We start from the raw sequence: 15,284 nt of genomic DNA, 5'->3' as shown, positions 1-15,284 counted from the left end.
AAGTTCCTCCTCTCGATCAAGTGGGTGCCCAGTTGTGCTGGAAATGGTATGGGCAGGCAGAAGTTCCAGTCCACACCAGATTCTCTCCCCCCTCCTCTTCCTCCCCCCCCCCACACCCCCGCCCCATGAATTTCAGGGACCGGACCTTTTATTTCCTACCTACCCCAACAAAAAATGCCAAATCTTAGTATTTTATCTGAAGTACTTAAGTCTTTACCTTCATTTGTTAACTCAAATTCAACTGTTTGCATCTATTTGTGATGAATTAGCAATTAGTGGGTACATGCTTATTTGACAAATGTGCTATTCCCTCCTGTATCTACTAGAAGGTAGTTGGGTATGGGTTGGTGTATACATTTTGAAGCTGTATTTTGGTAGCTAATGTCAAGACTCAAAAGAAGATTCTTAAGATGACCAGTCCTAACCAAAGGTCATCTACCTGAAACGTTAACACTTTTTCTCTCTCCACAGATGCTGCCTGATCTGCTGAGTATTTGCAGCATTTTCTGTTTTTATTTCAGATTTCCAACATCTGCAGTATTTTGCTTTTATTCTTAATAGTGGGGGTGAATGTTGTCTTCCGCAAGACTTACTAGGAGACATATAGTTATGTAAGAGATGCAAATGGTTTTTTTTTTGTTTTTCTCCTTTATTTTAATGTTTCCTTCTTCTCTCTCTATCTCTGCAATCAGAAAGCCTTTTAAAATCCCTGTACAATCTATCATATCATGGACTATTTAATCTCTTGAAGAAATGTTTTGCACAAATACTCTCTGTTTTTCAAAAATAATTAATCAAACTTCAGAATATCAAGCCATCTCTAATCTCCACAGACAACAATCACCTTTCATCTCAGGCCATGATAACCCCTATAACCTTCAAACCCATTCCCAGATACTTAAGATGATTATTTTCCCCCAACATTTCTTTCCCTTTTATCTCCTCTCCTGAAAGTGATGACTCATACAAATGCAAGCACTAACTTGGCTGCAAATTGTCTTGTGTTTTGGAGTAAATAAATTCATCGACTCCTACAGGTGTGCCTTCCACTCCAACTGAGCCTGGAGGACAGGAACACAAAGAGCGAATGTTCATTATCATTTCTCTATTAACAGGAAGCAATGTTGGATGTGAGGGTAGTGAGACAACATCAGAGGAAGAGGGTGTTGACTTGGAGCAACCCACCTGAGTCGGTTTACAGACGAAGGTGAACACTCCTGGATCTCTCAGTGCAGCAATGCTTAAGGAGGCTTCAGTTTATCAGGTAATTAGTACCAGAGTTCTGTTACCTGCTGAAAGAGGACCTGAAGCCATGGTCATCAAGCCTCCACAACTCTTCCAGTGCCAAAAGGAATAACAACAGAAATCAACTTTTTGCCACTGGAGGATTTCAGGGGTGACATTGCCTCTGTCAGCTATTCGGCGGTGCATGGATGCATCAACCAGGTCACTGATGCCCTGTTTACCAAGACAAATGCCTACATAGTTTTTTCAATGGATGCCAAGGATTAACTAGCATATCCCCTTGGTTTTTATCATCTTGCTGATTTTCCCAGGGGGCAGGATATAATTGATGACACCCATATGACTGTGAGCTCCAACAGATAAAAGTGCCCCTTACATGAATTGTAAGGTACTACTTAATTAGTGTTCAGATAGTGTGTGATTACCAGCACAGAAAAATGCAGTTAAATGCCAGGTTCACTGGCATTTAACTGCATTATTTGGTGCTGGTAATCACACACTATCTGAACACTGATTGTCTGGCTTAATCAATCAATGCAGTTTCTCTGCTCCAAAAGCTCACACAATGCTTTTATCTTCCACCAATCCAGCATTTCACCATTGTTTGAGAAAGGCAAAGGAAGATTAGAGGGTGATCTAAGGTGCTTAAGATGATTAAAGGATTTGATAAGGTAGATAGAGAGAAACTGATGGGGGAGTTCAGAACAAGAGGCCATAACCTTAAAATTAGAGCTCAGCCATTCAGGGGTGATGTCAGGAAGCACTTTTTCACACAAAGGGTAGTGAAATCTGGAACTCTCTCCCCAAAAAAGCTGTTGAGGCTAGGTGAATTGAAAATTTCAAAACTGAGATTGATAGACTTTTATTAGGTAAGGATATTAAGGGATATGGAACCAAGGCAGGTGAATGGAGTAGAGATACAGATCAGCCATGATCTAATTGAATGGCGGAACAGGCTCGAGGGGCTGAATGGCCTACTCCTGTACCTATGTTCCTATCCAAGGTCTGGCTGACCTTAGCTAACCACTGTTGCTGTGGCACTTGACTCCCCTGTATTCACCATCTATTGCAGCAGAGCAAAGGTACAATTATCACCATAGAGAACACCACTGATGTGCTGAACCAGAGTTTCACTGCCTGACTCGCTCAACAGGAGTCCTGCAGTACAATCAGACAAAGGTTTTCCTAGCTATCGACAGAAGTGGAGCAGGTAGAAGAGCAGCAGGATGACATCAGATGAGGAGACAGACAGAGCTGAAGGCAGTGAAGTTTGTACTAGTAGAACCATCTAGAGAAACCTTCTCATGGAGACATTCTCCTGACCATTTCAGTCATTGTAACAGCCTTTCCATCTCTCCCTCTTAACCATCTTGTACAATAAAAACATCCATGAGAATCTAACCATTATCCACCTATAGATTCTCTAACCAACATTACAGAAACCTGAACTCTCAGGTCTTTAAAAATGCTCTGCACAAAGCATCGTCTGGATCCAAAGCATTTACTTCACAAAATTCTAATGTTGCACTCTCATTCTATCTCTTTCTTCTAGGGTATTTTCCCTTTCTAAAGTAAGTGTGGTTTATGCTGGGCTAACTAGTTTGGAGTCCCCCAAGGATCTATCCTTGGCCCCCCTTCTATTTCTCATCTACATGCCACTCCTCGGTAATATATGAAAACACGTCAGGTTCCACATGTACACTGACGACACCCAGCTCTACCTCACCACCACCTCTCTCATTCCCTCCACTGCCTCTGTATTGTCATGCTGCTTGTCCAACAACTAGGGGTCGATTTTAGGATGGCCGAGCGGGTGCGTTCGTGGCGGGGGGGCTCCGAAAATTGGGGATTCCCAGGGCGGGTCTGGAGCCCGGCTCCAACCCACCCACTTCCAGGTTCCCCAGTGACGCACTTAGATGCGCGCGCAGCCCCCGCATGTGGGACTCCCGCCGGCAATTAAAGCCAGCGGGGTGCCACTTAAGGCAATTATTTTGATAGTTCAGGTCATTTGTAGACCTGATTGGGAGGATATTTTAGGAGCGGTGGGATTTTCACGTCAACTGAGCGTGTTTCCCGTACTGGGGGATACACTCCCAGTTGAAACAGACGTGTTGCAGCCACCAGCCTGTGGGAGCTGCAAAGGTCCATTTGACAGGTGGTGGGGGGAGACCCTCACTCATTGCAGGAGACCACTTTGTCACTTTGTTCAAAGTATGGCCTGCACCACCCTCCACCTAATACAAAAATTCATAAACTTGGAATCTCAACCCTGGTGTGCAGACACATTTACCTACCTTTCGGACGGACCACCTCAAAGGTACATCTTCCGGATGGGGGCCGCCATAGCGCAGTCATGACCTCCTCTGAGGATGAACAACATCACCAGCCTCACCGGCCACGCCGTCCACCTCTGACATGTGGAGCTCCACAACACAGTGCTGTGACACATCCACCTGCACAGCAGTAGGGTGGGCAACCACAGAGAGAGATGCGTCGCAGAAGGCACTACCCTCGCCATAGGGTCCACAGACCGAGGCTCAGCTTCCTGGACCTGTCTGAGCAGCAGTGCACACGGAGGCTCAGAGTCACTCGACATGTAGTCGTGGACATCTGCAGCCTCCTTCATGCCGAGCTGCTGCCGGCTGACCCGAGCACCATCTTCTTACCTGTCGCTGTCAAAGTCACCACTGCCCTCAACAACTTCTCCTCCGCATCCTTCCAGGGTGCCAACGGGGACATCGCCGACGTCTCTCAGTCGTCTGCACAAAAGAGCCCTGCAAATACACCTACACCCACTCTGCAGTGACACAATGGGTGTCATCAGGTGTGGGTCTTCATGGTGATCCTCAGAAAAAGGGAATTATTGCACAAACCAGACAAGATTTGCAAAGATGTGGCAGTAGTGGTGATAACAAATTTTAATGTGCTTTGCAAAACAAACAAAACTAAATCAAAAACGTGACATTCTGTCATACACCCTTGTGCATCCCCTTTGTGCTCACAAAACCTTAGCCTTACGTTTACGGGAACCCATACGTGGTGCTACCCCTGTGGCTTCAGCAGAGGTAGTGACAGGTTGCTCTTGTCCATGCCGTGACCGATGGGGTGACTTACTGAATTCTCCCAGGTCTTTCTCCAACAGCTATAGCCTGTCTTGTGTTAAACGCTGTCTTATCCTGCAGGGGTACACAAGACTTCCATGATTTAGTGTAGCCTTCCCTTTACAACATTAGCGGTCCCTTTGCATTCAGAAGTAGTTTCAGTTGCTGTGAAGGTGGTGGTATTTTGCTGATCTTTCATGCATTAGATACTTGTTTAGAGTGGTGTGACTTGTGACTACTGAGTCAATCCTTAATGTGCAGGAGGCTGTACCATCCTTACACGATGTTATTCATTACATTGAGTGATGTTACTTCCCTTTATATTGATTACCAGTCTTTTAGCTCTTCTTATCTCATATTTTGCCTTTTTCCCACTTTTGGTGTTTCTTCTAGTTTTCTTCCCTATTACTAGCCTTAATTTTATAAAATGCCTCCTTCTTAGATTTTAGTTTTGATCTAATTTCCTTATTAATCCCAGCAATTGACTACTTTGATATATTGCACTTTACAAGCTATGATTATTATGCATTATTTATATCTAGTGCAAATGTAACACGAGTAAGTATAACCATACATTAGAGTTAGAGATTCAGGAGTCTTTTCACCTCGGAGACCTGGATTTTAATATAACCCATACTTATTTTAATATGCATCCTGGAATGAAATCTGTATTTGTGATATGTATTATCTAAATAATGTTGTAATTTTATATGATGTAATATATACAATAAGTAGGTCTGTGATTTTAGCTCCATAAGCTATAATAAGTTCTATCACAATAGCGTATACAATATATATATAAAATAATTTTTATCACTTTAGTTATTGATATTGGAGATACATTTGTCATTTTAATTACATCAAATATAACAAGCTCTGTAAATATATAATTGTAAACAATTTTACAACACCAAGTTATAGTCCAGCAATTTTATTTTAAATTCACAAGCTTTCGGAGGCTTCCTCCTTCGTCAGGTAAATGTTCAGGAGCTCCTTGAAGCCTACGCATTTATACATCACAGAACAATACATGGTGTTTACAGACTGCCCCTGCAACTGCCCGTTGCCAAGGCAATCACCGTGTTCAGACAGAGAGGTGTCACCTGCAGAACCCCCGAATACACATTCAACAAAAAAACAAACAGGAAAAAAAAACAGAGAGAGGCAGAAACATCCGGAAGGCAGAGAAAGCCAGCAAATGACCCATTATATTAAAAACAGATAACATTTGTTCGCTGGTGGGGTAACATGTAGCGTGACATGAACCCAAGATCCCGGTTGAGGCCGTCCTCATGGGTGCGGAACTTGGCTATCAATTTCTGCTCGACGATTTTGCGTTGTCGTGTGTCTCGAAGGCCGCCTTGGAGTACGCTTACCCGAAGGTCGGTGGATGAGTGTCCATGACTGCTGAAGTGTTCCCCGACTGGGAGGGAAACCTCCTGTTTGGCGATTGTTGCGCGGTGTCCGTTCATCCGTTGTCGCAGCGTCTGCATGGTCTCGCCAATGTACCATGCTCTGGGGCATCCTTTCCTGCAACGTATGAGGTAGACAACGTTGGCCGAGTCACAGGAGTATGAACCATGCACCTGGTGGGTGGTGTCCTCTCGTGTGATGGTGGTATCTGTGTCGATGATCTGGCATGTCTTGCAGAGGTTACCGTGGCAGGGTTGTGTGGTGTCGTGGACGCTGTTCTCTTGAAAGCTAGGTAATTTGCTGCGAACGATGGTCTGTTTGAGGTTGGGTGGCTGTTTAAAGGCGAGTAGTGGAGGTGTGGGGATGGCCATAGCGAGGTGTTTGTCCTCATTGATGACATGTTGAAGGCTGCGGAGAACATGGCGTAGTTTCTCTGCTCTGGGGAAGTACTGGACGACAAAGGGTACTCTGTTGGTTGCGTCCCGTGTTGGTCTCCTGAGGAGGTCTATGCGATTTTTTGCTGTGGCCCGTCGGAACTGTCGATCGATGAGTCGAGCGTCATATCCCGTTCTTACTAGGGCGTCTTTCAGCGTCTGTAGGTGTCCATCGCGTTCCTCCTCGTCTGAGCAGACCTTGTGTATTCGCAGGGCCTGTCCATAGGGGATGGCCTCTTTGACGTGGTTAGGGTGGAAGCTGGAAAAGTGGAGCATCGTGAGGTTGTCCGTGGGCTTGCGGTAGAGTGAGGTGCTGAGGTGCCCGTCTTTGATGGAGATTCGTGTGTCCAAGAAAGAAACTGATTCTGAGGAGTAGTCCATGGTGAGCTTGATGGTGGGATGGAACTTGTTGATGTTATCGTGTAGTCTCTTTAGTGATTCCTTGCCGTGGGTCCATAGAAAGAAAATGTCGTCGATGTATCTGGTGTATAGTGTTGGTTGGAGGTCTTGTGCAGTGAAGAAGTCCTGCTCGAACTTGTGCATGAAAATGTTGGCGTATTGGGGTGCGAATTTGGTCCCCATGGCTGTTCCGTGTGTTTGGGTAAAGAACTGGGACGCAACCAACAGAGTACCCTTTGTCGTCCAGTACTTCCCCGGAGCAGAGAAACTACGCCATGTTCTCCGCAGCCTTCAACATGTCATCAATGAGGACAAACACCTCGCTATGGCCATCCCCACACCTCCACTACTCGCCTTTAAACAGCCACCCAACCTCAAACAGACCATCGTTCGCAGCAAATTACCTAGCTTTCAAGAGAACAGCGTCCACGACACCACACAACCCTGCCACGGTAACCTCTGCAAGACATGCCAGATCATCGACACAGATACCACCATCACACGAGAGGACACCACCCACCAGGTGCATGGTTCATACTCCTGTGACTCGGCCAACGTTGTCTACCTCATACGTTGCAGGAAAGGATGCCCCAGAGCATGGTACATTGGCGAGACCATGCAGACGCTGCGACAACGGATGAACGGACACCGCGCAACAATCGCCAAACAGGAGGGTTCCCTCCCAGTCGGGGAACACTTCAGCAGTCATGGACATTCATCCACCGACCTTCGGGTAAGCGTACTCCAAGGCGGCCTTCGAGACACACGACAACGCAAAATCGTCGAGCAGAAATTGATAGCCAAGTTCCGCACCCATGAGGACGGCCTCAACCGGGATCTTGGGTTCATGTCACGCTACACGTTACCCCACCAGCGAACAAATGTTATCTGTTTTTAATATAATGGGTCATTTGCTGGCTTTCTCTGCCTTCCGGATGTTTCTGCCTCTCTCTGTTTTTTTTTCCTGTTTGTTTTTTTGTTGAATGTGTATTCAGGAGTTCTGCAGGTGACACCTCTCTGTCTGAACATGGTGATTGCCTTGGCAACGGGCAGTTGCAGGGGCAGTCTGTAAACACCATGTATTGTTCTGTGATGTATAAATGCGTAGGCTTCAAGGAGCTCCTGAACATTTACCTGACGAAGGAGGAAGCCTCCGAAAGCTTGTGAATTTAAAATAAAATTGCTGGACTATAACTTGGTGTTGTAAAATTGTTTACAATTGTCAACCCCAGTCCATCACCGGCATCTCCACATCATGTAAATATATACTTTTTATTTAATTTTAGTTGTGTCAATTTATATTTTACAACCCACATGGTTCTCATCAAATCTCTTTTATATCCCATGAATACAATTCCCCAATATTATCTTATATTAATTTATTCTCACCAATTTGGTTTAATCACTTGATAGTCTGTTAGATGGAGGGAGAAAAAGAATGACAGAGAAAACAAGGCACCAGAGAGAGAGAGAGAGAGAGATTAATAGCTTAGAACATGATGAAGAGGAATGCATTACAATCTGGACTAAACAAGGTTAGCTGTTTTGTTCTAGTTCTACATATAAAAATCTTCCAATCCCATCAAACAGACTAGAGCCTTAAACTCACTTCTAAGTATCCATTATTGTCTTGAAGCCAGTTGATTAGGATTTGTGCCAACAGACAAATTTGTGACTTTTCCTTGGCATAACACATGCCCGAAGAACTCTTTTTCTGCAGGTGGTGATTATCTCCCAGTTTCTGAATTTAAGGGAAAAAGTTGCAGATGACAATATCACTTAAGAAACATTCCCACAAACAGATGCAGCAGCGGATAAAATTTCACTATTGGTATTCCAAACAATCCACACATTTTATATTGATGTGGATTATTAACATGCTGCTGCAGCTGTTGATTGTGTTCCTGACATGAACATGAAGGGTTGGCTTTTACATGTTAGCAACTTTTGTGCTGCCCCAGTCATAATCCTGCAGAAGATCCTGTAGCATGGTCATTGCTCTCCAGTGTTACAGAGAATGGAATCTGACATGGAGTAGAACACTCTTCAATTAGGCAGAAATTCATGAGACAGACAATGTTACAGAGGTGGAAGTAGGCGGTCTTGGCGATGGAGCGAATATGTGGTCGGAAGCTCATCTCAGGGTCAAATAGGATGCCATGGTTGCGAATGGTCTGGTTCAGCCTTAGACAGTAGCCAAGGAGAGAGATGGAGTCAGTGGCAAGGGAACAGAATTTGCGGCGGAGACCAAAGACAATGGCTTCGGTCTTCCCAATATTTAGTTGAAGGAAATTTTTGCTCATCCATTTCTGGATGTCGGACAAGTGAGAGACAGTGGAGGGGTTGAGAGAGGTGGTGGTGAGGTAGAGCTGGGTGTCATCAGCGTACATGTGGAATCTGGCGTTGTGTTTTCGGATGATGTCGCCGAAGGGCAGCATGTAGATGAGAAATAGGAGGGGGCCAAGAATAGATTCCTGGGGGGCTCCAGAGGTAACAGTGCGGGAGCGGGAAGAGAAGCCATTGCAGGTGATCTCCAGCTACAACTGGAAAGATAAGAATGGAACCAGACGAGCGCAGTTCCTGGACGATGGAGGAGAGGCATTGGAGGAGGATGGTGTGGTAAACCATGTCAAAGGCTGCAGACAGGTCGAGAAGGATGAGTTAAAATATTTAGAGAGGCTTAGATAACTTCTCTCTGACATAAAGGGCTTCATTTTAGCACCCGCTATCGGGTCCGTTCCTGGCGGGGGGGCTCCGAAAATCAGGGAATCCCGGAGCGGGTCGGGAGCCCGGCTCCAACCCGCCCACTTCCGGGTTCCCCACAGACGCGCCGACATGCGCGCACAGCCCCCACATGTGGGACTCCCACAGGCAATTAAAGCCAGTGGGGTGCCACTTAACAATATTTATCTAGCTATTTCAGGTCATTAACAGACCTGATTAAGGGATTATGTGAGGAGGGGTGGGATTTAAGAGACAACTGGGACTGTTTGCCGTACTGGGGGAAACACTCCCAGTTGAAATGGACGTGTTGCAGCTGTCAGCCTGTGGAAGCTGCAAAGGTCCATTTGACAGGTGGTGGGGGGAGACCCTCACTCATTGCAGGAGGCCACTCTGTCACTTGGGACAAAGTTTGGCCTCCACCACCCTCCTCCTGACAATCAAATTCACCAACTTGCACACTTACCCCGGGGTCCAGAGATATGTACCTACCTTGCGGACCCCCTCAGATATACATCTTCCGGATGGGGGCCACTGTAGCTGCAGTCATGACCTCCTTGGAGGGCGAACAGCATCACCAGCCTCACCAGCCTCACCAGCCTCGCCATCCACGTCGTCCACCTTTGACACGTGGAGCTCCACAACAGAGTGCTGTGACACATCCACCTGCACAGCATGAGGAAGGGCAAACGCAGAGAGAGATGCGTTGCAGAGGGCACTACCCTCGCCACAGGGTCCACAGACCGAGGCTCAGCTTCCTGGACCTCTCTGAGCAGCAGTGCACACGGAGGCTCAGAGTCACTCAACATGTAGTCGTGGACATCTGCAGCCTCCTTCATGCCGAGCTGCTCCCAGTTGGCCCGAGCACCATCTTCTTACCTGTCGCTGTCAAAGTCACCACTGCCCTCAACAACTTCTCCTCCGCATTCTTCCAGGGTGCCACCGGGGACATCGCCGACGTCTCTCAGTCGTCTGCACAAAACAGCCCTACAAATGCACCTACACCCACTCTGCAGTGACACAATGGGTGGCATCAGTTGTGGGTCTTCATAGTGATCCTCAGGAAGGGGCATTATTGCACAAACCAGACAAGATTCGCAAAGACGTGGCAGTAGTGGTGCCAATATAATATGTAATGTGAGTTGGTCAGAAATTAAATATAAGTAAAAACCATAACAAACCCTCAAACACCCTTGTGCATCCCCTTCATACTCACGACACGTTTGCCTTACGCTGCCTACTGCACATAGGTGATGCAAGCCCTGTGGCTGCAGCACAGGTAGTGGCAGGTTGAGTGAGGCTGACCGTGAAAGAGATGCATGAGAGGGTGAGTATGAGATAGAGCCATGAGATTGTATGAGGATTGGGTTGAGTGGTAGTGGTGGGATGAGTACTGGCGAGGTGAGTAGGTGCAGGTAAGATGAGGATGAGGTTTGAGTGGGTATGAGGGGTGATGTGACAGAGTAGTGTTGGCAGTGCAGAAGGAGATATGGGGTGGGGGCGGTGATGTGGCAGACAGAGTGTAGGGGAATGAGTAAGTGGACTCACTTTGGCTGACCTACTTAGGTCATTGCAGCGCCTCCTGCACTGTATGCAGGTGGGCGATATGTTGGTGGTGCAGGTGACCTCCTCTGCCACCTTGAGCCAGGCCTTCCTGGTGGCAGAGGCAGGCCACTTCCTCCCACCCGCCTGGGGGAAGATCTCTGTCCTCCCCCTCCTCCTCACCCCATGTATTGATACCTGGAGTGAGGCATCATTAAACTGGGAGCAGCCTTCCCCCTGGGCTGCTCCATGCTGTAATTTTTGCTATTTGTTGCAGCATCTGTCAGTGGAGGACTGCCCCTTTAAATAGAGCTCCTCCAGCTGACAGACCTTACTGCGCATGCGCAGCCCGCCCGACGTGCAGATCAGCAGTGGGGAACCTGGAGGACCAGGTAAGTGGATCCAATTAGGCTGCGATCGCGCGGGGGGCAGACTGATTTCACCGCCCCCCCCCCCGCCGCCGCGAACCCGCAGCCCTGGTAACATCGAGCCCAAAATTCAGTTTAAAACTGAAACAGGTAGGTAGAATTACGTATCACTAGGTATTAAAGAAGTATTGGAAAGATGGATGGTTGACTCATTGATATTTTCACAAAAAAATTACTCCAAATGTTTCATCGTATTTCAATGGAAAGACAACCTCAATACACTCCTGTTGAAAAATGCTTCTCGTACCTAATGGAAATGAAAATCGGGTGAGATGTAAAACAGACTGTCACCCATTTTACATTATTGCACAAAGTCAAAATGACCCCTTTGTGTGAAGAAGAATTTTCTAACATCAGCCCTAAAATGATCTTTTACTAATCTGAACCAATTGCATCTTGTTCTACCCCCTGGGTGTTGATTTTGACTTTTGTGCGGTCAATTGGGACTTCCCCCATTATGGCGGAGAAGTGGGCTCCATCATTTTGAAGACCAGGCCTCACTTAAATTTGGCAGGCAAGTTGCAGGGTGCCAATCAATCAGGCAGCTAGTCAGATTGAAGCCTGAAAATCAGGCCGGAGCTGCTGTCAGCAAGGTAAGTTGCTTGGGGGGGGGGGGGCGGGGAGGTGCGGGTTTGTGATCATGGAGGGTGGGGGTTACCAAGCAGCAGAGACTCAGATTATTTTTCTGGGCCCCAGAAGCACACTCCTGCTTCTCCGGAGCCCACAAACATAATTGAACATTTACCTTTAGTGGGCCTCTTCTCTTCCATTGCTCATGGAACTGATTGAAGCCTGCACTGCACAGGCTACGACCAGTTTCTTACTTAAATGGCAGTCAGGATTCTAATTACATCATAGGACCTCGATTTCCATATTAAAAGGGGCTTATCGCTTGAAACAGGCGGGCACTTTGGACACCTGGCGGTAGACCCCTTTTAAAATGGAGCCAGTCACATCGCAGGTGTTAACAAGGCGGTAAGGCTACTGGTCCCATTTTGAGACCGTTACCACCTCGTTAACGACAGGCGAAAGCAGTCAAAATCGACCCCAATCAATCTAATTTAAAGCAATTTTCCAGGTTTATCTTTTCCATTTCTATAATAATCTTTTGTACCTCTATAACATCACCTCAGACTTCTCCTTTCTATGCTGAAAAGCCCATGTTTCTCCAGTCATTTCTCATAACTCTGACCCTGACACTTGGGGTTCAGTCTTAAATATTTGGTAATCTTAATGGTAATCTTTCAAATAGTCAACAATAAATTTAGCACCAGAGAAAAACTGAGGTTAATCAGCTTTATTCCCCAATGCACCAAATTACATAATTGAGCTGACTGTCATCAAAACTTAAATGCTTAGAATTAAAATAATTCCATTAAAAACAGTGGATTATAAATTGGGCTGTGTAGCGCCTGTTTTGTAGGCACTACACAGCCTCCTAAGGACCCAAAATGGCATCTGGAATGTACGCGCACACTTCTAGCGTGACATGCACCGGACGCCATCTTGGTAAAGGCATTTACGCACGCACAGATAATGAACGCCGGCAGCATGTAAAGTAAAGAAAATATGCATTAGATCGATGTGCAATGCAGATTTAAAGGGACAGATGTGATTTTGGAACTCAATGCTCCAGCCAACACACTGTTTTAACCTCACACAGCTGAGCAGGTCATAAACTGCATTGAGGACCCCTGACCAGCGCTATTTATAGGGATCATGCAGGATTTACAGGTTAATTGCTGGATTATTGCTTCTGGCTGTTGATGCATTTGTACCTGTTTTTGGAAGTCTCCTATACTTGAATACTGGGAATAAGGGACATAGCCTAAAAATTAGAGCCGGGACTTTCAGGAGTGACGTTAGGAAATGCTTCTACACGGAAAGGGTAGTAGAGGTTTGGAACGCTCTTCTGCAAACAGCAGTTGATGCTAGCTCAATTGTTAATTTTAAATCTGAGATTGATAGATTTTTGATAACTAAATGTATTAAGGGGTATGGTGTTAGGTCACAGACCAACCATGACCTCACTGAATGACGGAACAGGCTTGAGGGGCTAAATGGCCTACTCCTATTCCTATCTTCCTATGTTCCTATAATAAAGTTTCAATACTCTACAGGGAGTGGGCTGGCTAGCTGACAGGCAACAGCAAGGGCACTGGCAGAGTGGCAGGGTTGGGACAGGAATGCTGTTATCCTGAGAGAGGACAGCAGGTTCACGTTTGATGGAACCACTGCCACTTGCTAGCTCCTGTTATGCGCCACCTTCTCCTGCAAGAAAGTGGGATGTGTGTTGGTGAGTCCTGCAAGATGTTTGGGTTATGTGCCTGCCATGGTTGAATAGCTGCCAGTGTTTGACCTGTGAGTTGTGGGTGTGTGGCTTGCAACAGTGGTAATGTGTGAGGCTAAGACAAAGCATCTGATTGGAAGAGTTGAGTACTGATTGAAAGAGTTTGTTGGCATGTGGGTGATTGGGGGGTGTAGTGCGTGGAGCAGTGGATGCGGCTAGTGGTGCAGTTGGTAGGAGACGGCACTTGACGGTTGACCGCACTCACCTTGACCACTCATGTCAAAGCATTGAACTTCTTCCTGCATTACATCCATGTCCGTGGTGCTATGCACCTGGCATTGGCCTCGTCCCCTACTGCCTCCCACTGCCTCGAGCATATGTCTGGAAGGCTTCTTGCCCCCATGCGGATATAGGATGCCCCTCTATCTGTGCAACTCTTGCACCAAGACCTCTAGTGCATCAGCAGAGAACCTTGGTGCATGCTCTATCGCAGGCCTGGTACAGACTCAGATCAGCAGATTGGTGGTGTTTTTTTTTATTCGTTCACTGGATGTGGGCGTCGCTGGCAAGGCCGGCATTTATTGCCCATCCCTAGCGAGATTTTTACAACTGAGTGGCTTGCTAGGCCATTTCAGAGGGCAATTAAGAATCAACCACATTGCTGTGGGTCTGGAGTCACATATAGGCCAGACCGGGTAAGGACGGCAGGTTTCCTTCCCTAAAGGATATTAGTGAACCAGATGGGTTTTTACGACAATCCGGTAGTTTCATGGCTATCATTACTGATACTAGTATTTTAATTCCAGATTTTATTTAATTAATTGAATTTAAATTCGCCAGCCGCCGTGGCGGGATTTGAACTCGTGACTCTGGATTTTAGTCCAGGCCTCTGGATTACTAGCCCAGTAACATAACCACTACGCTACCGTACCCTAAAACATTGAATAAAGGTTGTGCACTACTAAATCCCACCGTACCTCCAATCTGGCGTGCAGATTGGAGGTGGTGGGATTTAGTAGTGCGCAACCTTTATTCGATGTTTTAACATAACTCAACAGTGTGTAAATATAGGGATGGGACCTGCATCTGTGTTTTACGTGTGCGATGTCTGATCTCTGTTCAGACTCCGTGCAGACCCGTATCTTATATTTTGCAAATAAGAGGTGCTGGATGCCTTTAAGAGGTGCAGGCTGCCTTTAAGTGATGCTTGCCACTTGCGCGATATCGGGGCCTCCTTGCTGGTGAGCAGCCACTCAATAGTGCAGCTAGGCCTGGCTGCTCGCAGATATCAGGTAAATGGCCAGGAAGCACGAATGTTACGTGTTGCCTGCATCTCAACAACCGGGCGCGGGTTAATCGCACACCATAGCCCCCGTGCCCAGTTTTGGGGGTTATCCAATTTAACCCCCACCAACTTAATCCTGTTAAAGTTGAAGAAATTTTTGTTCTAATTGAGAAATACTTTTGCTATTTTTTTTCTATTCGAATGTTTCTCAGAATGATAAAATATACAATGGAACTACTCTATAATGACATCCTTTGTGACCCATTTTTTTGTGGTCCTTTTAGACAGGTGAGAACTTAATATAGGTTTAAGTATGGATGAGATAACTTTAAATGCTTACTATAGACAGGTACTGTCTGATCTTTAAAACAGGTACCACTCTGTTCGAAATACAGACATCAAGTATGTTTTAAAGTACACTACAAG

At 46.3% G+C, this 15,284-nt stretch overlaps 1 protein-coding gene across 2 annotated transcripts in view; it reads left to right on the top strand.

Annotated features, from left to right (window-relative positions):
- The window catches only part of LOC137332085 (uncharacterized), a 94,088-nt gene that overhangs the window by 27,675 nt on the left and 51,129 nt on the right, over positions 1-15,284 (top strand). Inside the window, exon 2 of one of the 2 annotated variants that reach the window (XM_067995805.1) lies at positions 1,116-1,264. The exons of the other annotated variant lie outside the window; for it this stretch is intronic. The gene's annotated coding sequence lies outside the window, so the exon portion shown is untranslated. The remainder of the gene's footprint in view (positions 1-1,115; positions 1,265-15,284) is intronic. 2 annotated transcript variants of the gene reach the window in all.

Source organism: Heptranchias perlo, chromosome 14 (genome assembly GCF_035084215.1).
Source record: "Heptranchias perlo isolate sHepPer1 chromosome 14, sHepPer1.hap1, whole genome shotgun sequence".
Classification (NCBI taxonomy): domain Eukaryota; kingdom Metazoa; phylum Chordata; class Chondrichthyes; order Hexanchiformes; family Hexanchidae; genus Heptranchias; species Heptranchias perlo.
The sequence above is the reverse complement of the archived record's forward strand: the minus strand, read 5'-3'. Positions and strand labels throughout refer to the sequence as shown.